We start from the raw sequence: 24,795 nt of genomic DNA on the forward strand, positions 1-24,795 counted from the left end.
CGAAACTCAGATTAAACATTGATATCCAAAATTCCGTCAGAAGCACGAGAAGCGAAGTTCCCTTGCGAAAAGATCGCTCGTGGAAGATTGTCGCGTCGAACACACAATCATGAATCCTCCCATCATCCTCCACGAAGGATATTTCTAAACGATGAAGTGCGGACCAGCCTCTGGTTCGTGTCCTGAATTTCCAGGAGGACGAGGCTGAACGACCACTGCATCACAAAAGCATCCAACATGACACGGATGAAATATCCACATTTAAGGAGTTTTCTCAAAGGAGTTTTCAGGCTTGCTTCAATCCTTCTCTTTATGATCCAAAAGCCAAAAGAGATAAATAAGAGTTAAGAAGTACGAAAAGCATCACCGATTGGCACGCACATCGCACGCGAGTTTACTTTGATTCGTCTATTATTCGTCTAGAGAAATAAGAAGAAAGAAAATCAGACATAGTAAAACGCGAGCACTCGAATTCCGCGCGCATAACGAATTCCGCGTGCTGTACAAGTCTCCTGTTCCACATGCCGCGAAACCCGTTTTCAATTACGATGAATACCACGAGTCGCCCTCGCACACGGGCCGGTGTCTTTCGGTTTGTAGGTCTGAATACCACGTCTTTCTGCGCCATATCGATGACGAATGAGGCATGAAACGCAAAACGACATGATAATAGCTTGAATTCCTTGTGCGATTATAATGAGTGAAAATCCCCGCGAGACTTTATAATAATCATAAACATTCACTTCGATGAAGATGCACTATGAAGATATTAACATTATTTTATGGCGAACAACAGAATGGGAAAAAATAAAATTCATTAATGGAAGAGCCCTTATAAACTCGTGCACATACATACATGTAAAAAAGATCATGTATGAACATAATTTATATTTGTTTAGTGATACAAGACCAGTCGTGGTTCTTATATATTTCTCCTACCCAACGAAAGGTCGTGTCGATCATGGATCGCGATCACGCATCGTGCCTTACCGGAGGCGTTTTACTTGCGCGATAAGTATCGCCGGGAGGTCGGCATTACTGTCACGGCAAGAGATCGTTTTCCTGCGCTTTATGACGGTAAGCGAGGCACGCCCGAAGCAAAATAATAACGCGCGCGTGGAACTTTCGCGCGAGAGAACTTTGCACGCAGGTGACGGTGCGTCGTCGTCGCGATTACGGTACGTTACGATACGGCATGGACCGTGCTTTTACGACGACGATCGTTATCACCGAGATTGTTACGCTGTTGAAAGTGATGTAATATAAAAGTGAAATTCCGAAGAGCATTAGCAGATAAGCGCCGAGATTGCAACGTCCTTTTCCTCCTCGCGGATTGCTAACTTTGAAATCGCGATCTTTATGATTATGTGACGTCATGGTGGCTGTCTTTTCATCAGAGTTTAGTATCCCTTTTTGGTGAAAATATTTGCAAATATTTGTCGCAGACATAATCGACTATTCAATGACACAAGGTGAGTCTAGATAGCATTAAATGTAGCGTATATAAACTTCTTGTTATCCTACCTTTTTACTCTTTTCTTTCGCGTTTCGTCGCTTTACATTTCTCCGCCATTCTTTCTCGTGGTCTTTTACGCCAGTAATACATTTGCGGCTAATGTAAATTTTAAAGTCAACCTCTCGCCTCGTCTCCTCGCGATAGAAATTCATCGCTCGGTTAGTTCTTCACTTTCATTAAGGACGATTAAACTGCCGTCGGTGTTCTTCGATAAAAATAAAATACTCGTACAACGTGTCTGAGAACGTTCATAAAGACCATTTGAAAAATGGATGGCGGTAAACTATTGTACTATCCGTCGTTGCTCCTTTGAAATTGCGTTTCGCAGATTCGTTGAAAAAAATTGTTCTCGTGAATGAGTTACAACGTTCTCTTTTACGGTCGTTTTTGCCTACGTAAATGAACGCAACGTTTTTCGTATGCAAAACTTTACAACCCAGCTACAGGGTTCGATTCTTTTTTTATTGCTTCTCTCTTTACTTCTTCAACAATTTCCATTCGGCAGTGAACTCCACTTCGCGCGGCGATATTTCGCAAAAAAAGAAAAAGGAAAAACCAGAAGAATAAAGAAGTTCGCCGCGACGGCGCGCGGGCGGCGGCGCGGAAATGAAAATACATTCGTAATTACGGCCCCATGTTTTTTTACTCCAATGCAATTATTAATTCATACTTCACGTAATATTATCGTGTCTGCCACCTATTAGGAGCTCCTTATTATGCAAACAATCATCGTGCGCTTAAAACGCAACGGGAAAAATTTTCGCGCTGGCACGTTTCCTTTTCTCTCTTCCGTGGTTCTTTTCACGAGAAAATAACGAGTGCCCTGTGAAAAGACCGGCGAAGGAAAGCCTCGTACACGGCCTCATGTGTATGCACCTACCGTGATGGTAAGTGGTGATCAAAGGCTTGAAAGGGGCCGCGTGTTTTCTCGAATTAGGCCGTGAATGCTTGGCAGCCTACTTTGATTAGGAAGTTGCTGAAGAAAGAGCAGCTTGTTGCGTCCGTCTGCCATCCTTGGCCTCGTAGACATTTCACTCAACACGACGTTCGGTCGTGTACCGCGAGCGAAATACTGTATCACTAAACAAAGGTTTCTTTGCTGCTTTAATGAACGCTCTAATAGATCTCAAAGAATGTATCTTGCTATCTTTGCAGATGTGTTACTTAATTCCTTGGATGATTGTTAAATCTTTTTTGCAAAATTCCGGGATTTGAACGATCTTGATTGTAATTTATGTCACAAAAATTCTTGATACGCTATTACACGGTTAATTATTTCAAACATATTATATTTTATGTGTTTCAAACATTTATATTTAAATAAAAATAAAATAAAGTAAAATCATATAGAAAAGTACTTCGCAAATAGGATAGATATACGAGTAGTGAAAATGAGTACACATATTCCGCGCAATACGTTGAGATCTTCGATCTCACCCCTTGCTTTCGTTTTCCCTCAACCGGACTATCGATAGTAGAGATAGAGAAATAGAAGTAGGCATCGGTATCCTCCCTAAACGAGGTTTCCAGAGAGAGAGAGAGAGATAAGGGAGAGACGACGATGTTGATGAGGCCGTACACATCCTCGAAAAGCCTGTAATCTGTCGCCATGGCGACCGACAAAGTCGCTTCGCGTCCTTCCTCCTGAATTATTTACGGACATCGTCCTGGGGAGGATGGTGTCACGACTCGGGGGAAAATTCCGGTTGACCCGAATCAGGATCGAAGACAACGAAAGTCGTTTCTGCCGCCCTTCGATGGCGGGTTACGAAATTGCGAGCGAAGAAATCGAAAAATCTTGGAAAATGTATCTCAACGTTAGCAAGCAGTTCTCTTAGTTTACCGAAAAGTTCATCCGATTTGATTTCTCAAGTTTCGCCGACAGATCGATTTCTTGTAAATTATAACATTATAAATAACTTTGTTTCGGCATACGCAAAGGCATCGTTGTGCGCTAGCGCTATTGGAGAAATTGACAATTTTTATAAAAATTGCACTTGGATATTTACATACTAATTACAACGGAATCGGTTCACCGACCATTCCATTATTTTATGCGCTATAACCGATATTGATACCACGAGCAGAAAAACTCATTATCCTCGCGTGAAGTATGAAGGGTTGATGAAGTTTCTCGTCAGCTGCCAATTTAAATACAGTTGTAGCACAGACTCCGAATATGTCAAACTATTGAAAAATCTGATTATCAGATCACTGCCCTAGTACCGTATCAAAATCTTCTTCACACAGTTTGAATAATAATCCCGGAAGCTAGAGCCAGCAGTCGCCACGATATAAACAGCGAACAGAATCGATTCAGCTTTATGGTAACGGACGGGAGACCATCCCGAAGAAAATTTCCCGTGCCGGATGTCACCTCACCGAGGTTGGCACGAGCAATCGTATTATAGCAAGTGACATTCACTCTACCGGAAGCTGCTTTGGCTGTATTATTGTAATTGATTCCTCCGGCGGAGTCGCGCGGAGGAGGCCATTGGACGACTTGCAAAAGGGGAATAAGTCGATTATCGAGCTTTGGTCGATAAGGTACCGTAGCACGCGCGGGCAGATTTACGTCGGCCTCGATAAACCTTCAAGATTAAGAGTGCCGGTTTCGTTCCTCCGCTCGTGTCTTACTTCTGCCTCCTTCTTCCTCTTCCGTATGTCTCCTATCCGTTGTTTCCCCTGCTTTCCTTTCTTCCTCTCTCTCTCTCTCTCTCTCTCTGGCGCTTTTTTTTCATTTCCGTGCTGATCCGAGCTCTCGGCGGGAGCTTTATTTCGAGGTACGCGGAGCGTGTTTTCCTCATGATGAAACCGTATATACGGTAGATACGCATCGGCCGGCATTACGAAAACATTACGGGATGATCGACTTCGTATCCCGCTTCCTGTTATCCCGTTTTCCGCGCGTCGGAAAGCCCGTAAGTCCGAAAAAACGGCGCTCGGTCATCCGGTCGATGCGCGGACTCGACAGTTTCCATCCTATCGGATGACCCGACCTCGCGGAACGGAGACAGATTTGCAATCGCATCTTCGGATGGAAGTTGAGAGATCGATAGATGACCGATCGGGGGATCGCACGTAATTTCCACGAGAAGGACAATGCACTCTCCGTGATATCCAGAGTATTACCTGTGCACGTTATTTGATACTAGAAACCATGTCAAATTGTATTACACGCATATGTAAATGTTCGGATTTATGTATCTACCTCGTATATTAAAGAAGATTTTCGAGTAAAATGTAAAAAAGAATCATAGACGTAAATAATGTGCGATAATTCAATTTAAGGAGGAGATAATTGAGATGGATTAATTTTCGTGAAATTGGAAAACACGATGAAAGCGGCAACCGATGTATGTATGTATGTATGTATGTGTGTACGTGTGTATGTGTGTGTGTATGTACATATATATGCGTGTATCGGTCAGTCGGCGCGTATTGAAAAATAACACCGGAACGCTGCAATTTAATATCCACTTGAAAAACGACGCGGCCGAAGTCCCGCAGTAAACGAAAATGTTTTCAACATTTCCAACGGCGATAAAAGCGATTGACAGAAATCAAGTACCCTTCAATATCCAGCGCCATATGATCGTGGAAAGTATTGCGCGGGGTATAAAGGCCCGCAATTAGAGAAATTGCAGGGTACGCGCGTGTGTGAGTTCATCGTACTGCAATCCGAATAATGGTGTACCGACGCAATGCGTTTTTCAAGTACTTCCCCTTGTTTCGAACACGGACGTTTAAAAAATACATTTTCGAAGTCGTTCGATCGCTGTTGCAAAAAAAACGGGTGCATATTTTTTACAGGACGCCACGTGGAAAACGTGAATTTATATCTCGCCGCATGTAACTAGAAATTAAGTTCTTTTTATCTAAACTGCGCTATTTTAAAGAATCGATAATATTTATTCTCATTCCGTAATTTATTAATGTGAAGAGAGAAAATTCGAGATTTCACGCATTTGCGCATATTCTTGGAAACGTTCAACTTCCAACTTATACATGGCAACAAACAAGTTAAGACGAATGTGTAACGAAGCACGCAGACGAAAATCCAGGAAGGCGCTTTAATCGATCGATATCAGACAACGACTCCCTAATTTCTTCGGTCATTGTGCGCTCGCGGTTAGGTCGTTGTTCTCGGTGTCTGGCTAATGAAGTCTCCCGGCTTTCACGCTGACTATCAGCGCGGTGTCTCTCGGGGATGTTTCAGGTAATGTCTCTCGGATGGTATCTTTAAATAGAAGCGTCCCGTATACTTCTCTGCGAATGTACGTGGTGGCTGATGCAAAAAGCCTCTCATAAAGAGACGCGAGGGAATTATTCGCTGACGAAAGTACGGTGGAATCCTCATAAATTCCTTCCGTTGTATATAAATTACAGGAGACCATCGCTAAAATTTGAAATCACTTGAAATGAACAAGAATTTAGAGAGGTTTATAAGACTGGAAATTAAAATGCAATTAAAATAGAATTAATCGAATAAATTAATAGAATAATAAATAATTAACATAATATTAATCGAGAGTAAAGTTGTATTTAATTTTTTACTTTAATAATAATCGTGTGTAATAGATCTCATAAAAATATTCATACTAAACTTATAAATAACATCTAAAGAAAATACAACTTCTAAAATAAAACTACAGCCAGTAGTATCGATCGTTCAACGTTGATTGCATTCGTCAGGCAATTCATAAAAGAAACGGCGTTTCCGATTCATGAAATAACCGCGAAGATATAACGCGATTATATGACGCGACGTTCATTCAAAGGTAATTCGGTATGGAGTGTCGCGCGTCGATGTATAGACGGATGCTGATCGGTGAAATTCTCGCATGCAGCGCTGAGAGCTCCTCGATATCGCCACGCGTATCGCTCTGCGATGGATTTCACACAAACCCATGGTCTAAAAAAAGCTTCCGCGCCAGCACGTGTCCATCGGGAATGCGTTGGTCGAGGTCGAGGCCGGCGAACACGAGGAGATGGCGTTCTGCACGTTCACGGCGTCGTCGATGCCGGTTGGTAACGAACGACGTCGTAACGACGTCGTTACGAAGACATGTATACAGACGTCTTGGCCTCGGCTCGGGTTCACCTCCTCCTGGCACGGGAACGCTACTACATCACACCACCATAGAGATGCGACGGGGTTGCGGGCTTCATAAGTCGACCGCGTGCATACACGTAGGCCTCCTCTAGTTATCCTCTTTCGTTCAGACTCATCCGGCGCACGTGGGCGCGGTCGTCTAGGTCGCCCCGCACCGCGAACCCACCCTGAAGGGTCGCCCCATTAACGCGATTTATGACCGCCTGCGCGGTTCGAAATAAAATATCTATTCGCTGCGCCCTTCGGCAGTTAACTTGGTCCTAGTGGTGTAATGCTGTGGATCAAGTGAGTTTCAACCTAAAGGGAGATGGCACGTCCATTATTAGTCCTCATGGATCTTTTTTAATTTTATTTATTTCAACGAGTCGGATACTTGGCGTATAAAACTCGCGCGCGATTAGACTCCCCGTTGTTCCCCACGAGCGTCTCTAGTTTAGTAGAGAGAGGTTTCAAGTATCTGTACGAGATCGAGGTTTCGCTGCGTTCGCATGCACGCGATTCCGAATATCAGAATCTCGAGGAAACTCAATACTTAAGATAAGCCGTACGCGGAACGGTAAACGACTCTGTCATTGATGGCGCACGCGAAACGCGCTTATGGATGAAAGTCAGAGCGGAGTAAATGTCAAAGGGGAAGAAGAGTGTACACACGTACCGCTCGCAAAGTGCACTTCTTCTTCGGGATACGGTTGCCGGAGAGTTCGGCAAATAACTTGCTCTCCGCCATCGCGCTAGCAATCGTTCTAGGTCTCCCAGTGGCTGTTTCTGCTGATAACAGACTTACTCAAACTAGGGGAGATAGAACGACCTCCAAACCATGAGTCATAGCTTTGCGCAGGTAACCATGGGGACTCATTCTCGGAAGGGGAGCGCTTTACGAGCTCTGTATACGTGAACTTCGTTTCTGCCGGACTAGAGAATTCACACCCGGCTTCATGTCCACCTTTCACGTAATGCACACGCGCTGTTTACATCGTCGTCGGCCGTATACGAGCGGCCAGTAAGAAGCAAGTAAGAAATCCCCTACTAAGCAAATCCCGCGCCAAGTCTCCAGCAGAGAGAGAACGCGCCATATCGCTAAAGTCCTCTTTGTGCTAAAAAAAGAAGAATTTGTTGAAATATTCAACTTGTATAATTGCAATATAACTTTACGATTTTTATTGGTAACTGCCAGAGCAGCACATGATCACATGTTCAATCAAGATTTACGCAATCTGAGTTAACCAACTATAAATAATTTCGATGTCAGCACATGGTATGATGGTCGACGTGTTCCCACGTGGCACACACGCCTTGGAGACGCTTTGGAGACGTCGGGGACTACCCCTGCGAAGCGGCGGGCTCACCCCATCCGTGAAATTGAAATTCGGTTATCCGCGCAAGGTGCACCGGTAAGGTTCGTCTTGCTGCTATCAGCGGGTCCACCGGTTCGTGACAGGGCGGGGTGGTCGAGGCGGACCATGTCACGACCTGCACAAAAGCGAGCGCGACTGCTCCCCGGCACCATTGAGGCTCCCCTTCCGCGCGCTGCAGTTCCGCGGAACCAAACCGCCAAATGCAATTTCACCGACTGCGTCCGCGACGCGGCCTTTCAACGAGCCGTTCGACAATGCCTTTAATCAACAATAATTCTGCACACATCCGAGGGACTTCCGAGCGCGGTGGGGCTCGCGGATCAGGGGGACAACTGAGAGAGAGGGCGAGTTCCGTGTCGGCAGACGCGGGATCAGTGGCCACCAGTCCCACGTTACGTTTTCTCTCTGTTCCTCGCAGATCCCTGCACCCCGGGGTCGGTCGGGAACCGTCCACTGGAAAATTAACACTGTCGGGATTTTCGTCGGACACGTCACCTCCGATATACGCTCGTGATGCTCATCCGCTGCGAGGAGTCGCGGCTGTCTCGTCGTTACATGACTGCAGGATGAAATTTATCTTTTATTTTTTTTCTAGTGACGCTATTATTCTACGATCGATCATGATCAGTTATATGCCATTGCAGTTTGCGTACCTTTGCTCGAGCTAACGAGAACAGTAAAGTGGAGAACCGGAACGGTTGCGCCGAGTTCATTCAGATCATTAGCGCGAGAGTAAGTCGTCCAGTTCGGGAACGTTTGGCGCAAGAGAAACACTTTCGCATTCGACAAACTAATTTGCCAGCTTTCTTTTAAATTATCGAGCTAACCAGCGTGAAGGGAAGCGAAGAGTGAAGCGGGAGCGCAAATAGCGCCACTGTAACAGTGCAAAGTGTAACTTGAGAAATCGTTGACTGTCTGCAAAACAGTCCTGTGCTCGGAGTCCCTCTGAAAATATGATGAATTATTCTCATTGTTCCAAGAATCGATCGGCAGGCAGATCTCGCATATTACCGCCGCGAGCAATGATAAACTCTCGACTACAGCCACCCACTCATTTCGTTCCTGTTTGCTCTTGGTTCTCGTATCTCCCCCTGGTGCGTCCGTCCTGGTGATGTATTGTTTATTCAATCTCCGGAAAAGGCTGACGATTGTCGAATGGTACGCGACGAATTACGGCGGCGGACGGCGATAAACGGAATGCCGCACGTGCTACCGTCTGCTGCGAGGGTAGAAACGGCGATTCTGCAGAAGGATGTCAGCATTATGTTGCAAACGGATTTTGCTGACATTAACGCGAAATATATTGCGAATATCACATTCCAACAGCAAGGTCTCATTGATGGAATCAACTTGTTGTTTTCGGTTCTCGATGCGTTTCATTCGAATTTGCGACGATAAAACGAGATGTGAAGTTAATGTCAACGACGATTGTATCGACTACTTTGTAAATGTAATGCTTCGGAGATTTCAGCGGTAGAAAGTTTCTTCAATTTTTCTAGTCGATCTTTTACGTCGCCTTCGATGGCGGCGTGACACTATTTCTGACGTGAAGTGTTTATCGAACACTCGTTGTAACAGCCGTTTCGAGACAGTAAATATTCGACGACGGGTATGACTTGCCTCGCTCGTGCAACATTTCACTCGCGCGGGTATAAATTCAGAAATACGGAAGTTGGCAGACGACGGTTTCAAATACCGTCGGTTTTCGCATACAGACGTGCAAAAGTGCGCGCTGGTCCCCGGTGGCGGTGCATTAATCAGAGAAAGAGCGGCGAGCACTTGAAGGCACGATACGTTCCGCGAAGTCCCGTGACAACACGCGAGAGTTCTCGCGGGAGTGAATTCGATGAAGCAACTAAACTGGTTAGTCGTGCTAAATAATTTCGCACACCTCGATAAGACTTGCCGCAGGCAAGCCAGGAAATTCGCGTGTGCGAATTCTCGTTGCGCAATGCAAACATGATAAGACGGGAAAATCACGTAGCCACGTGACCGTTACAACGTGTAATTATGATATTTCCTGGAGTCTAGCAGTACCGTAGCTTCTGTGTGCATACACAAACTAATGAATATGTAAACACTTGCAGGATCTTTGGAAGTTTGCTTGGCAAGGCTTACATACATAACAGGGCTACAATAGTGATGGGAATTCTCAAAAACGCTAATTACTGGATACTTAACAATCCCTAGTTGAAAATTTTCAGCGAGATGCTACTATAGTTAGCAACTTAGATTAACACCACTCGTTTATTTCGGCTCTCCTTAAAATTTTATACTAAGTTGATTCCTAAGAAATGTTTGCATTTTACATATAAAGCTACAAAGTCGCACGCAAATACTCCTTTTTCACTGTTATTTTATTATTCCAGTGAATAAAAATACATACACACGCACATAAAAATAATACCGAAACAAAATTTGAGGGTACTGAGTGTCGCGAATTAGCCGCGGGCTTGACGAAAGAAAAGTGGTGGAAAGAGAGCCGCAATCTCTTGCGCGAAAGTCGCTCGGTAAACCAGAATTTCGAAAGCCCCGCACGAAAACGAGATTTCGCCGGAGTACGACGTTTCGAAATTAGTTCGCCCGAAAAGTCAACACAAGGTACCTCGTTCGCGCTGGTTCGTTACAGAATCTAATCGGAAACGCGAATCCAACCATCACGTGGCATCCGCTCCGATCGCAAAACACGACGGTATTCCGCGTTGTGCTAACATTTATTGGTAACCGCAATTAACGGTGTGAGAACGTGATCAAAACTAATTCAATTTTATAATTCTCAGGGAAGATCGATTTACATTTTCACAATGTTCTCCAATCATTACAATTTTAGTCGACGTACGTACATCTATAAAAACAGAAATGGGCGTCGTTACCGCGGCTTCGACTGTCTGACTAAACTCTCCCTGCGTTCCTTACAACCCTCTCTGCTCGCTTTCCCGGCAGAAAGTGCAACACGTTTTGTCTGAACAATATATCTGTGACCACGAACAAATGCGAACGGCAGTCTCGGAAAGATACCCTTTCTGACAGGTCAACGAAGATCGTACGAGCGCGGAGGCGAGAGTGTGCGGGAGGAGGTGGCGGTGTATATACCGTGGGGTCAGAGGGTAGGAGGTGGGACCAGACGTCGTACACAAGGGAAATAACATGCTTCGTCAACAGCGGTGCTGTAACTAATGGATATTCCGACGGCGCGCGGTGGAGAAACTGATGATCCACCCCCGCGAGCGAATAAGCAAGCTCCCGAAGCGGTCTGACGCGCGCTACATCAACGACGCTCGTACTCGGTAAATTCGCGAGCAGCAATGTTGAGGATGGACGAGGAAAGAGAGAGAGAGAGAGAGATGGCAAGCAGTCACTGCGGGCCATAGATAGGGTTCGCACATAGGTGTATCGCGAAATTGCTTCGAAATATGCGCAGAGCGGCGCGACTAATGGAATATTCCGCCGGCCGGGAGAAAGGCACATAAATATATATTCACGTGTGAGTAAATACTGCCGGTTGATACCGAGGTGTGAATCCAATTCGGTTTATTAGGCCGCTCGCAAAAAAGGTGGGCGCACGTGAAACGCGTTAAAACTATGAGCGCGACGTTGGACGCGGGCGCGATTGAACGTGATTTGCCCTGCGCGCGTGCAGCATTGCAGTCGGATTCGGTGGCGGAATTATGATAAAGCGCTTTTCATCGAAGTTCGCTAATTTGACGATATGAGCAATTTTATAAGCCACTCGTTATCCACATTTGCCCGCTCGCGCTCCAAAAATATCAGAGCAGAGACGAAGCTTTATTCGTGAAAGCTCTGATGCACAAAATCACGTTAGAATTTGCCGCACAATTTCAGGGTACTTCTGATATTACATTCGGCAGTCAGTTAATATTCCATCGACATTAATTACCGTACTGTTCTTAATTACTACAGCGTTCAAAATTCGCACAGCCCGTTTTTAGAACTTTTAACCGCTCTCATCTTCCAGATACGCGCACATCTTCCACTTCGAAATCCCCTACACCTGTAGACGGAAATCCGGCAGCAGAAGATCCTTCAAACTTTGCCGGAAGTTTTATTTGTCCTATTCGTGGATACAGAAATTTTCGACGCGTTAGCGATCGCGCCGCTCGCAGAAGCGAATGACGGAGCGGAACGAGCGAAGAAACTTTCAAAGTGTTTGTTCATGCTAACAATCAATCTCGAAACCGACTGAGGAAAAGAACACCGGCATCGCGCGCACCTTTACATTCCAAATACGCTTCTTCAAACCAGCCCGCGCCGGAAGTCGACTTGTAACGAGCCTATTATCCTTTAACTTTCCCCAAAGAAAAGCATGTATCCAACGAGACGCGGATTTCTCGATCAGTCTTTTATCAATTAAATTGTGTAACGCAGAAAGTTACGGATCATTCGTGGAAACTATAAGCGATTCAATAAAATGCGGCAGACTCCTGGAAGGTTCAGTAAACTATCACGTTGTCGGAAATCCTTTCCCTTCGATAGATGTGCTCTCGGTTACGATTACGATTGAGTAACTGCTAGTCTTGTGATTGTTACGCCGTTTAAATTCAATTTCTGGCTATACGTCCCGTTACGTGGCGCAATTGCAACAGTAATATTTCTCTGTAAGAATACGGCGATAAGACGCGGATTTCAGCGAGCGATCGATCACCTAAATTACGAGAGTAAGGATGTGGCCAGTCTACTCGGCGCCGGATCTCCTGCGATCGGCAGGTAGATAATGCCGGGTACACACGCGATTCTATCGATTCCACATTCGCACAATGGCGGAGGCGAGCGACCGCAGTGGCGAAGTGGGGAAAAAGGGACGAGCCATTCACGTTTGCTGATGAGAACAAGCGGCCTCGTAAGGGCCGGAAAGTAAAAGTCTGCGGTCCCGCTCACAATGGGCGGCACTCCGAAATGAACGATTCTTGGCGTTTTAATTCCCGAATAATAGCTTCGCGGCGCGCATTCATTGCTATGGATATTACTATCTTTTACATCTACCGTACTTCTCAATTCTTATTCAATTCTAGGAAAAACAGTATCGATAAAGTTTTGCAAAGTATTTTTATTTTATAGATTGATAATAATAGATGTCAAATCAGACAAATATATTCGACGTACCAAAAAAAGTGTACGAATTATTTTAAAAATAATTTAAGTTTAGTCGCGAGTTCCAGTTCAGAAATCAATATGCTATATCCGTTTCTATTACGTCCGTTATGTTTCCAAATTTTACGCATATGCTCATTTTAGAAAAGCGTGTTACATTTATGTAATAATGTCAAAATAAAATATAAAAATAGATATCATTGATATTAATAATGATATACTACTGATATAATCATTGATATAATACAGCAACTATATGTTTATATTATAAAAAAGATACGTTTAAAATATAAACGTAAGAAACATTTGTATCTGTCCGAAGATCTATCTATCTTCAGTGTCATTCCTATGAAGGATCGCCTCGCCCTCGCTGGACAGAGAAATTTTACGAAAAGATATACGGGTTTCCTATCGGACAAAAATGAATGGAACGGGATGCAATTTATAACAATGTAAGCATACATGCAACGATCGCTTTCGAAGTAGTAGCCTCCCCGATATCGTTTCAAAAGTATGAAGATATAAAACAAAAGGTATAAAATAGCTCCTCGCGAACGCGACGTAACGGTATCGGTACATTTAGAAAAACAATAATTTATTGAACGTAGTTTTACGAAAAGCTGTTTTTTTATTACCAGCCTATATTCTGCAGTTTCCAATTTTCTTTTATACGAATGGCTGCTGTTAACTCCACACGTAATCGATACATCTGAAATTTTGCTAAATAAAGCTGAAAAAACCTACAGGTAATAGGTTTATTAAATTAAATATTTGCACTGGTGCATTTGAATTTCTTGAATTATTCATACACCACTGTTTTTATAGCAAAATTGTCATTTGCTTCGTAAATTGGAACACGATATTTTATCACACGCAAAAGATTCTATCAGTTAAATAATGGTTCGATCCTCTCTTCTCTCTCTCTCTCTCTCTCTCTTCATTCTCGAGGATATTTATCCTGGCATTATTTATCGGTCGCTTTACTCACATATACCAAGCATGTCGACGGGCAATAAGAGCCATGAATAAATCGCACGAAGGTAAAGCCTGCAATTCAGATCACGATAAACAGGATAAGAGCAACCGAGCCACAGTTCAGCAGCACATAAAAACGCCTCTCCCTTTCTCTCTCTTTCTCTCTTTCTCTCTCCTGTCAGTGATGAATTTATATCAATTACTGTTACATCTTTAATTCTGTATAAAGCGAGTTAGCTCATCAATATACGCAATACAACAGAACAATGTACTGTAACAACGCGATACGTTCGAAATGATTCTCGTAGTGAAACTGCACGACTTACCGCAACGTGATGCACCCCATAACGGTCATATCCTGCAAACTGCAATCTCTATAGGTAGACGTTAATGAGAGTCGCGACAAGTCGATATAACCACGCGATCCGAATAAAATCTTTTCTCCTACCGATGTCGAGTACTCGGTGCACGGGCACGATGGGATAGGACTTGAAAAATGTCGCCGATTTGTCCGCCGGGTTAAGCGCGATCGTTCGCTGCAACGAGCCCGAGTCGTGACAGCGACTTAACGGCCGCGCCGTTGGCGGAAACGCGACGATCGATCGTCCGCAGACTTATGACTTTCCATTTCTTACGCCCGATGCGATTGGAGAACCGAGCTCGAATGTTTATCGGCCGACGGTGACGTTGAAGAATTGAAAGAAAGGGTGTGACGGGGGTGGACGAGTATGTGTGCATGTGTGTGTGTGTGTGTGTGGAAGGAGTGAGCGCCCGGAGGAGTCGTCTCTCGCGGAACTCGATGGAAAGATCCCTTTCATCGCCGCCCTGGCTTTTTAATCCTGCATCCGTACGTTCCGAGATAACGCCGGGAAAAGATGCGAGCGCGAGAGACCCGGAATTATGCGTTATAAATCGTGGGCCGTGAATTATCGCAGCTGTTCCTCGAAGACACTGGGGTTTCGCTGATGCGACGATAAATGCGGAAAAGAATCGAGCATCTTAATCGTTTCGATTTCGCTTCGAGGAAGCAAGTGATCACGATAAGCCTGCGAACTGAATAAATGACACGTCTGTCACGTTAGCAGATCAAGCTTAAATATTTTTACACCGAATAAAATGTTCTCGCTTATTTAGAGTTTGCGCCTAAGAACTGAAATTCTGCTTAAATTTGAATTCATAAAAATATATGAAATTGTCATTGAATCAACTTTCTAAGATATTTTCTTAGAATTAGAAACTTCTTAAGATTTTTTTCTAAGAATATTTGTAGAATTTGTTTCGTGCGTAAGCGCCATTTTAATAACATAGTCACGCATCTAATTTAGAGAATCACATCATGCAGAAAAGAGGTCGAACAATGATTACTTTAGTACTTAGAAAAGTAAAAGACAAAGTCCTATAATTACTTAAGCTCTTCAAGGCACTCGTAATAGCATAGCTAGGCATTATTAACTGAAGTAGGCGAGCTAGCAACATGGTGATGGGATTTCGAAGCTTGCTTGGCGAGACAAGAGGATGGCTCTACACCCAGTCCTCGCATAAGGAACAGCCTGTAAGACCCGGCATAGGAGTGGTGGATGACATCATATCCGGTAGCACCAACACGTCGACAGGAAACTTAGCTCGCGCCACATTCACCAATGCAACTACGTACACAGATCTTGCGCACTAATGAAATCGGAACTTGAAATCCACGTTGGTCTGTCTAAATTCCATTTTGCATAATTAACCAATCGGCCGCAGTTTATATAATAAATAATCACAATAAAAAAGTTATTAAGATATTAATGTATCAATAATTTTAATGAATTAATATTCTTAATATTTTTTTAAATATTCCATTACATGATTTTGAACAAATACAATTCTATGTACACTTCTAATGTTCTAATGCCACAATTTCGCCTGATTCATGTACGAGACAGAATTTAATTAATTAATCTCCGTTGTGCTTATTAATTTCAATCCCGGGAGATAACGAGGACCCAGTAATTGGGCCTTCGTTAATCGGTCCTATTACGGATTTTACCTAAATACGAGATCCCTGTCGCGGTGAGTTATCCTTAGGTATATCCTAAACCAGAGGGGAGAGGGGAGGCTACAAGTTCTTGTGAATCTATTAGATCTAATCCGAAACCGTCTGGAGACCCTAAGATCATTTCAAGATGGCTTTTAACCTAGAAATTTAATAAACTGTATAAACATCTTTTACACATAGGTGTGATCCTCGTTTAGACCCTTCTCTAGCAAAACAAAAAATAATAAAAAGAAAGAAATTACACGTGTTAATTATTTTTATGTGCGATTTATAGGAAAATCGATAGTTTGCCGCACAGTTTGCAATAAACAGAAAACTTTGTCAATAAAATTTCACACGATCCTTTCAAATCTCGTGTTGGAATAATTGCGGACATAGCTACATACGAGGGAGATTCCGATTGCGATAATTTATCATTCTAAGCAAAGATTAGGCACGGCAGTGATTTTACGCGCAATTTACAACTAATAACTCAAATACATCCTGAATTACCCATCGCACGCCAGAAGCTTCCTATCTTCAAAGTTTAAGCTAAAGCGGAAGATACGGATTCAGTGGGGGATCCGTTGGATCTGTAATCCTTAGCCCTCTGTTCCTAAGACGATAGCGATTCCAGGTCCCTTGACCTGGAAATTCGCCCTTGCAACCCCTTTTCACCAGAGGGGCGAGCACTTCCGAATGCTTCCAACGGCGCTATCGGCACGACCTTCTGGATCACCAAGATACCGACCGGAGCGAGATCAGGGAACGAAGGGCGGGAATTCGCGTGGCACTCGGTACTTCGTCTTCCATTCCGTCGCGAAGAAAAGCGGAGTCGTCCAGGAACAAAAGCGAGGGAACAAGGCCGGAAGACGTACTTTCGGCCGTTCCGATCGTCCGCCACCGCCGGAGAAAGAGGCGGGGAACGTTGGACACACGCGTGAATTTGCACGGAATTGCCTTCAAAAGATCCCACGGATGCGCGCGCGTGTTCGTCTAAATTATCAGATCAAATGAAGCCGTTCTGAACTTCGCGTCGATCGATGATCGGAACATCGTAATCGATTGCATCCTCTGTGAAATCGTCAAGAAGAATATGATGTTCCATGTATTACTTACATTGATATTCAAAAAACGAAATACGAGCTGTAATTATAAAAAGAGAAGAATTTTTCATCTAAAAATCATTCTCGCTTGTTTTGTTGACAGATTGTTCACTAATAAAGGATAAAAAATAATCCGCCATATTTTTTCTGCGAGATACAGTTTGGAATCGCCGGTCGAGAATATTGCCGGGTTTGTTTCTTCGTGCGAGGATGACGTTCCGATTGAAAATATGTGTGGAGAATGCTTTATAACGCGAAATAACTTCGTGTACGACGATCTATAATGCAGATGGTGTAGTTTCTCCGACTGCGTGTATGAGGAAGGAGAGAGAGAGAGAGAGAGAGAGAGAGAGAGAGGGGGAGGGAGAGGCTCTGCAGCATATCGTGGCTATGTTTAACCCGATGTCAATTTCCAGACGTGGCACTGGATGTAGCTACCGCTCCAATGTAGCCAGATGTACGTAATGGCAACATTTCTGCGGAAATGGTGCAGTGCATAGCTCGTGAGCGGCGCGTCTAGGCAAGCATTAGGGCTCCTGTTGCTGGCCAAAGATGGTTATGCGAAAGACGTATTGCGCGCCGAACAGGTACTCCGTTGCGATGTAATTTTAATTAGAATCTCGTTAGCAGATAATGGTCGATTATATCATCGTTGCGGTTCTGCAGTATGTTAAAAACACAATTTCGCTCGCGTAAAAATATTAGTAATTACATTTCCAACGCACATTGCTGACCGAAGAATTGTACTAAAGAAATAAAACTTAATAAAACAATGAAGATAAAAGAAATATTGTTTAAACAGAAAGCTAACGATATAAAGAGCAAGTGAGAAAATTTATTATGATGGAGACAAATAAAAGAGAAAAGAAAAGGAGAAAACTGAAAAAGAAAATAAAGCGGATAATATTCTTTCATGATGCATTTCAAGCTCAAAGATATACTTCCCGCAGGAAAGAAACTGCAATTTCCAATACATAGCAGAGATGCACCCTCAACTGTAACGTATCTTCGATTCAAGACGAGGATTTCAAAGAGGGTGAAATTCGCCGCGTGGTAAAATCCGCGGCCCAAGTGACGGTAAGCCGACGCGAAATTCCGGCGGATCCGCGAAAATGGGAATCCGGGCCGTGTCAATTACCCGCGCGCTTATAAAATATTTGCTCGTCCGCGGAATCTCGGCGCGCGGACACGGACGACACCAATCAAGCCGGCTGGACCGGTCGACATTCATCCGTCAGCGGTGGATAATCCAGCCACAGGGCACAACCGTTCCTGATCCTTTTTCATCCCATGTTGGCACTATGAAAAATGTATCGCGCAGCAAGTGCATACGATCAAAGTGGCACAACCGCTGGTCGGTATAGCGATTTCCGGAAGTATGCAATCCGTCGCAAACAGGACGAAAACAGCTAATTGCGTTTGACTAAATCCGGACTGCTCGCCATGCTCATATCTTCTTTGTGTTCCTCCTCGATGAAGAAACTCCGCGAAAAGATTTGCAAGAAGAAAAATAACGAGATTCGTACAAATTTATTCGACAAAAAAGGGTCACGAAATTGAGCGGAAAAATGTAGATTCCTATGAGGACGATTTCCATTATTTGCTCTTGTTCTGATAACGAGGTGAGGTGAGCAGCGGAAATCTTTGGGGGAGAACGCGCGCGTGAAATGATTTATCTTAATTGCAGACGAGGAGTGCTGCGTTTTGTATGCGCTCGATTAAACGTTACAATACATCGCAACAAATCTTAACTTTCTTGCATGATCCTCGAACGATAATACAAAATCAATTTAAATCATATATGAATCATACACTGCACAGATACCAATAAGAGATAAGAGCGACTTAAATCAATAACAGATAATCTTGATATATCAGTTTTCGTCGGAATTATTATTTTCGCACGAAATTTTTAATTTCCGCTCGTACATGACTAGCGCAGCAATCATGTGAATAAAGCGTTGCGCACATACGAGCAAATAGATTTATGCAACGTATCATTGAATATGTTATGGCGCAGCACATTGTGTGCACTGCTATCACAACCGTATCGTGCTGAAAATTGTGTATTGTAAGCAGGCCTTCAGTCTCAATTACGTGCACTTCGTCACACTCTTGTGACCGGATAATTATTCCCCGTGACATTTACACGCGTTATGTAAAGACATAATAATAGCAACTTAACGTTTTAATCATAGATTACGGTATCATCGTTTTACAGACATTGCAATTCGCCCCGCCTGTGTAATCTTCAGATACGATTATTTGCTCAATTTCTCACGATAAACGCACAAATCTTATATCAATATCCCCTTCATTCCTCTTTTCCATAAATCAAAAACGGATGAGATCAACTTCACGCCCCAGTACCCATTTTATTAAAAAAAATTTAATCTACCCTGTTCACAACCCCGGAGCTTCCTCCGACCAGAGACTCGTAGTCGATCTCGATAGCTCAACCTTCCTCCGTAAGTTATACGGTCAACCGTCGGGTTCTTCCCCGGTAATATCACGATTGATAGACCGACCATCGCATTACCGTAAATATCGGCTGGATTCACGCGTGGCGGCTCGCGGCAAATTGTAACGTAGAACGGGAGTCCGCGGTCGTCTGGAACTTACGAGTGTCGGGGATTATGATGCGGTTCCGCGAGTATGTCGCTGGACCACGAGAGAAGGCGGCCGGTGAAATAGAAGGTTGCATTCGGGGTTGCGAAGGGAGCAGGGGGAGCGGTGTAGCACGATGAATATACGGTGGATGTATGGTGGATAGAGATGGAGATAGTGAGAGAGGGTTATTCGAGTGTGCGGGCGCGAAGGTCGCGCTCCCTCTGCGGTATTATTTACGGGGCAACTTGCAAAGTGAGAAAAATTACACCGGCTAGCGCCGGTCTCGCAGAGACAACGCTGCTTTATGCCACAGGCACGGGCGGCTGCACACCGATGCGGTTCCGCAGGCCACGGGGTGGACGATGTGTTTACGAGAGAGACTCTCAGTTGAATTACGTGCCTCGCCCTTGCACACACGCCCCGACGAATAATCTCGACCGCGTGTGAACGCGAAGACTTGCCCCTTTATCGTCCCCGAGATTTCGCGTATAAACAGAATGTCTGCTGCATCCGCAGTGAGAGAGTGCGGGGATGTCGGAGTACTTCCACTTTGGGAGAATCTAGTTGCCGTACTTTGCCGCAGCGAACAATTTCAGAATGTGGGATGCGTTAAAAACGTTACGAAACTAGAGGAGATAATTCTTGTTGCTCTTTTTTTCGCGTCGCACGATTCTTCACGCGAACGCTTTTAATTGTATTCATCATGCCTTAGTAATTAGAAACGCTTCTAACATATGTATATATTGAGATCAATGGAGGTCTGTGAAATAACTAATTTAGCATTTCTCTAATAAAAAAAATTAAAATAAGAAGTAAGAATAGTGCAATAGGCAGAAAGCAATGTTGTTATGTCTTGTGTAAATCTTTTATCTTACACATTCACAAAAAGCCATGGATACATAACAATATGACTATTGTTTTCGAAATTTGATCAAATAAGCTGCAATGCTGCACTTCTGAGTGCCAATCATTACGCATGGCCAATAGCGTCGGCTGCGTGAGCACAAAAAGATTTTCATCCTCGCGAAACTAGTACAGACGACGTTGCTTGGCGATGCAGAATTGTTTAAACTCGTTATTGTTATTGTCATTAGCATTGCTGAATGCACCGACAAAGTCAGGTACCGCGATGTACAATTATGCGAGCTTAACGAGAACAATGAAGTGGAAAAAGATGGAAAACATCAGCGCGGGATGGAAACGACCCCTTGCAGAATTCCGCATCGAAATTATAGCGGTGCTGAATCCTCCTCGGAACGAGAGCGTGAATGCATCATCGGTTCGCTTTCGATCCGATAATACGCCTAGATATTAATGTCAATTAAGCCCCAATAAAATCATAACGAGTTCACGTGAGCGAGAAACCGATCGAGCGACTTTTGTAATACCCTCGCACCGCGTGCGTCACACTTGTCCACATGTTTTATGCATATTTATGCGATAAATACAGAACGAAATCGTGAGCCAGCCAAATTATTCGGAATATCGCATGATGAATATATTCCTGATTGAAAAAAAAAACAGAGAAAAAGATAAGCGGCGACAGGACTGCAGCCCCTCTTCCCCCTTTGGTCCGATTCCGGTTGAACTTCGACCCTGGCCTGTGCGCGCGCGCGCTTTAATTAATCGTAGCCAGCGGAACAACCGAAGGGAACGAGAGTGTAGGGAAGAAGCAGGAGGAGAACGCGGACGAGGGCAGGAAAAAACTATACTTTCGCCCGGTTATTTGGAGCAGCGAGCCGGATCGATGTATCCGGTAATTCGAGCTGGATCTCATTGCTCGTGCCAAAATTCTCGTGCGCCAGCTTCGGAAGCGGAGTAAAACGCGAGTCGGCAACGGCGGCGGCGGAGTACGATTAAAGCGTCGTTAGCATCGATTAGCTTCGTAAAGCTCCCGACGCCAAACGAGCGAGCGAGCGAACGAGCTCCGTCGTGCTTTTTCACGGCGTAAACCCGACGAGTGTTTTTCCCGGCGCGCAGTCTCCTGGAAAGGGATCCCTTAGCGTACTTCGTGTTCCAGCCGTGTCGCGCATACATACGTGCATACAACGCTGCGACTGCAAGATAAACAAATCGAAAATCGATTCCCCGGGTCATTCGGTATTATTGCAGCGCGCCACAGCGCTTCCACGGCGATTTTACGTGACATCCGAGAGTTTCGGATCTCACAGGGCGAGATCGACGGACGATTCTGCCAGTTCGTCGTCCTGCTCCCACCACGCACAAGACATAATATTGGAATTGATATTTTCGGAATCGGCTAAATAAGCACGCCAATCAATAAGTCCGGGAATCGTCAGGAATTAAAATGACGGGAATAGAATCGCCATCGAAATAGAATCGAAATGCTTTAGCCTCGTCGTGCTTCATCCAAAGCAATTTCTGTCGCTAAACGTGCGTGTCGAACAGCACGCACCCGGGAAATGGAGAAAAGCGTAATAATGGCGCACCTTAGGGTAGCATGCTGCGGACCTTAGTGTACCATGCTGCGATCCTTAACGCAATTAAGATTCGTGCGCGTGGCTTTTAGCTAAATGGACCGGAGGAAAATGACATGGCAAGTATTGTCTTTAAATAAGACGGCAGTATAATTTATACGCGCTCGTTCGAGAGTACGGAGAAATGCTGTTCTCTTACTTCCAATCCTCCTGACGAGCGTAGTGCCAAGAGCTGAATAAAAAGACAATCTTTTACGATGGCGTGAATGGATCAAATCTAAGCTTGATAAAGCAATAAATAACAAAATAATATCGATTTAATGCATGCACACACAGTAACAAAGGAAAAACTCTCGTGCACGACTCAGGACGTAGTACTTTTCTTTTAGTTTCTTAAATTAATTTTCCCTCCATTATTTATCGCGAGATTATAAACACGCAGTCGTTCCCGTAGTTACGCTATGTAGGGCGTTCAATGTCCGGCAGAGAAGGTTGCGATCTAACGAGGTCAGTTCCTCGTTTTTAATCTAAATAACTCGAGCACACCCTAAGCGAGAAAGCGGAGGACGATCGGCATGAACGGAGCATCGTTGCAGGGTGCCCGCGGTTTATTTTCCGATGCTGTGGGCGGCATCAAAGGGCCACGCAACTAACTCTCGCAACGAACGTGTGCGTTCATCCGTACGTGCGCGCGCGCGTGCAGCATGCAAGCGTGCATCCGTGGCGGTTTAACGAGGCACGAAGTTTCTCGCCATTACGCCGAGATAAGGAGTTTTTGCTCGCCTCTTTCGCCGGGGTGACAGGGTTAACGGGAGTCGGGGAAACAAATTGCGGGACCGCCAAAAAGTAACAACAAACCCCCGCGAACTTTGGCTTCGCGTACCGAGAGTGGAAATTACGCCGTCGCGCTTCTTCTTTTGGCTGCCCGCCTTTGTGCGAGGGACCAGGTTTCTCTACTGAGGCTCTCGTAAGATCGATCGATACTTTAGCTACTGGCGTTGCTCTCTTGCCGCTGCTCTTCTGTGCCGTATTTCGCGAAAAAATTCTGTAGGTGCAATGATTTATGAACCCACCGTGTCACGAAGGTACGGAAAGGTCCTGGCATCAAAAAGGGGCGAGCGACGTCACTTCTTTCCCTTCTTTATTTTTATGATACGTCATTACGTGATATTTCCACATTTTTACACGTTATATATGCCATTGTACATGAATATGTCTCTATATTTCGTCGAGATATGCAATATTGCAGTTATCGATACGAAATACCACTGAAATCAAAACAGGCAGTAAGAAACGCATGCACAATATAATAAATTATAATATGAGCATTTGATATGTCTTCAATCATTGCTAGATCAAAGAGCATTACAATGCGTTCACTAATTACGAAACAGTTTTCGTGTTCTCCCATGATCTAGGAGCAAGCAAGGCGTAAGCGTATCAGACAATTGTTTAATTAAAATGCTGCATACCAGTTTTACTTAACGTACTCGCATGCATCAGCACAATGTAATCAAATAATTGAACTCCAACTGAAAATATTGGATAAACGTTTGATAAATTTTAGATAAAGTTGCAGTGGGTTTGAAAAAGAGAAGAACACCGAATATTCATCACCGAATAATCATTTTTATGTTCGATATTCGATATTTCGTTAATTTGAATTGAAATAATTGTTTTCTTCCCTCCAAATATACGACAAATTGTGAAAATCAATTGCCAGTGGTTGTAAATTCTTTTTGTCAGAGATGCGAAATACGCGAGATACATCGTCGTGCACGTATATAACGAACCAATTTCGTGTTTCGCCTGCGTCCCAGGTCTCTACCTCAAACGTAGTATTTACGCATGTTTCATCCCTGAACGTGAATCTGAGAATACGAGTACCCGCATTAAAGTCTGCCACGCAATAATCCCCCGGAAAGGGTTTCGCGTCTGCTCGTGTCTACGCAAAAAGTGCCCGGCGGGAGAGAGCGATTTCGCAAGCAACGTTATACCGCATTGCCGCGGCATCGACACAAAGTACACGAGGAACGAGGAGCGCGTTTTCGCGTTAACGTAAAGAGGAACCGCTCCGGGGAACAACTGCTGCGAAGCGTATCGCGCGTCGACGGTGGATGAATTTCTGTCCCTTTGAGAAGGGCCGCCACCCCCCGAGAGAACGAGCGCACATGGGTCGTGCAATCTCTCGCTCCTCCTTTCCCTCCCTTGCCGTCCCATCCAAGCACAACGTGCTCACGATCACGCTCGTGATACGCACGCGATACCGGGTGGTCAACCGCGGGACCGTCATCGCGGGACAGCTTTCTATGGACGTGGAAAGGGCGTGGAATCGCGTGCTTAATTTCGGGGTAGAATCGCGTCCGAGATTGCACCAGCTCCGCCGGCTGGCCAAACACGTTCCATTAAGTCGAGACGCAATTAGAAATAAAGGCGGCTGCTGGGATACCTGCTGGGATACTCCTCGTTCTGACCGTTGTCTCTCGGTGACGCTTCTCCGCCTCTGTCTCCTCTCTTTCTCATGGTCGTCGTCGTCGCAACTGCGGAACCCGC

At 44.5% G+C, this 24,795-nt stretch overlaps 1 protein-coding gene and 1 long non-coding RNA gene across 2 annotated transcripts in view; both read right to left on the bottom strand.

The window, feature by feature from the left end:
* The window catches only part of LOC105288123 (Krueppel-like factor 6), a 316,846-nt gene that overhangs the window by 73,306 nt on the left and 218,745 nt on the right, over nt 1-24,795 (bottom strand). The gene's annotated exons all lie outside the window — the stretch shown is intronic.
* On the bottom strand, nt 6,979-24,657 carry LOC109611578. Its single transcript, XR_002193997.2, has 2 exons — nt 8,641-24,657; nt 6,979-8,546 (listed from the first exon to the last, which is right to left on the bottom strand). It is a non-coding gene; the product is annotated as an uncharacterized LOC109611578 (long non-coding RNA).

The sequence above is a fragment of the Ooceraea biroi genome, chromosome 1 (genome assembly GCF_003672135.1).
Source record: "Ooceraea biroi isolate clonal line C1 chromosome 1, Obir_v5.4, whole genome shotgun sequence".
Lineage (NCBI taxonomy): Eukaryota > Metazoa > Arthropoda > Insecta > Hymenoptera > Formicidae > Ooceraea > Ooceraea biroi.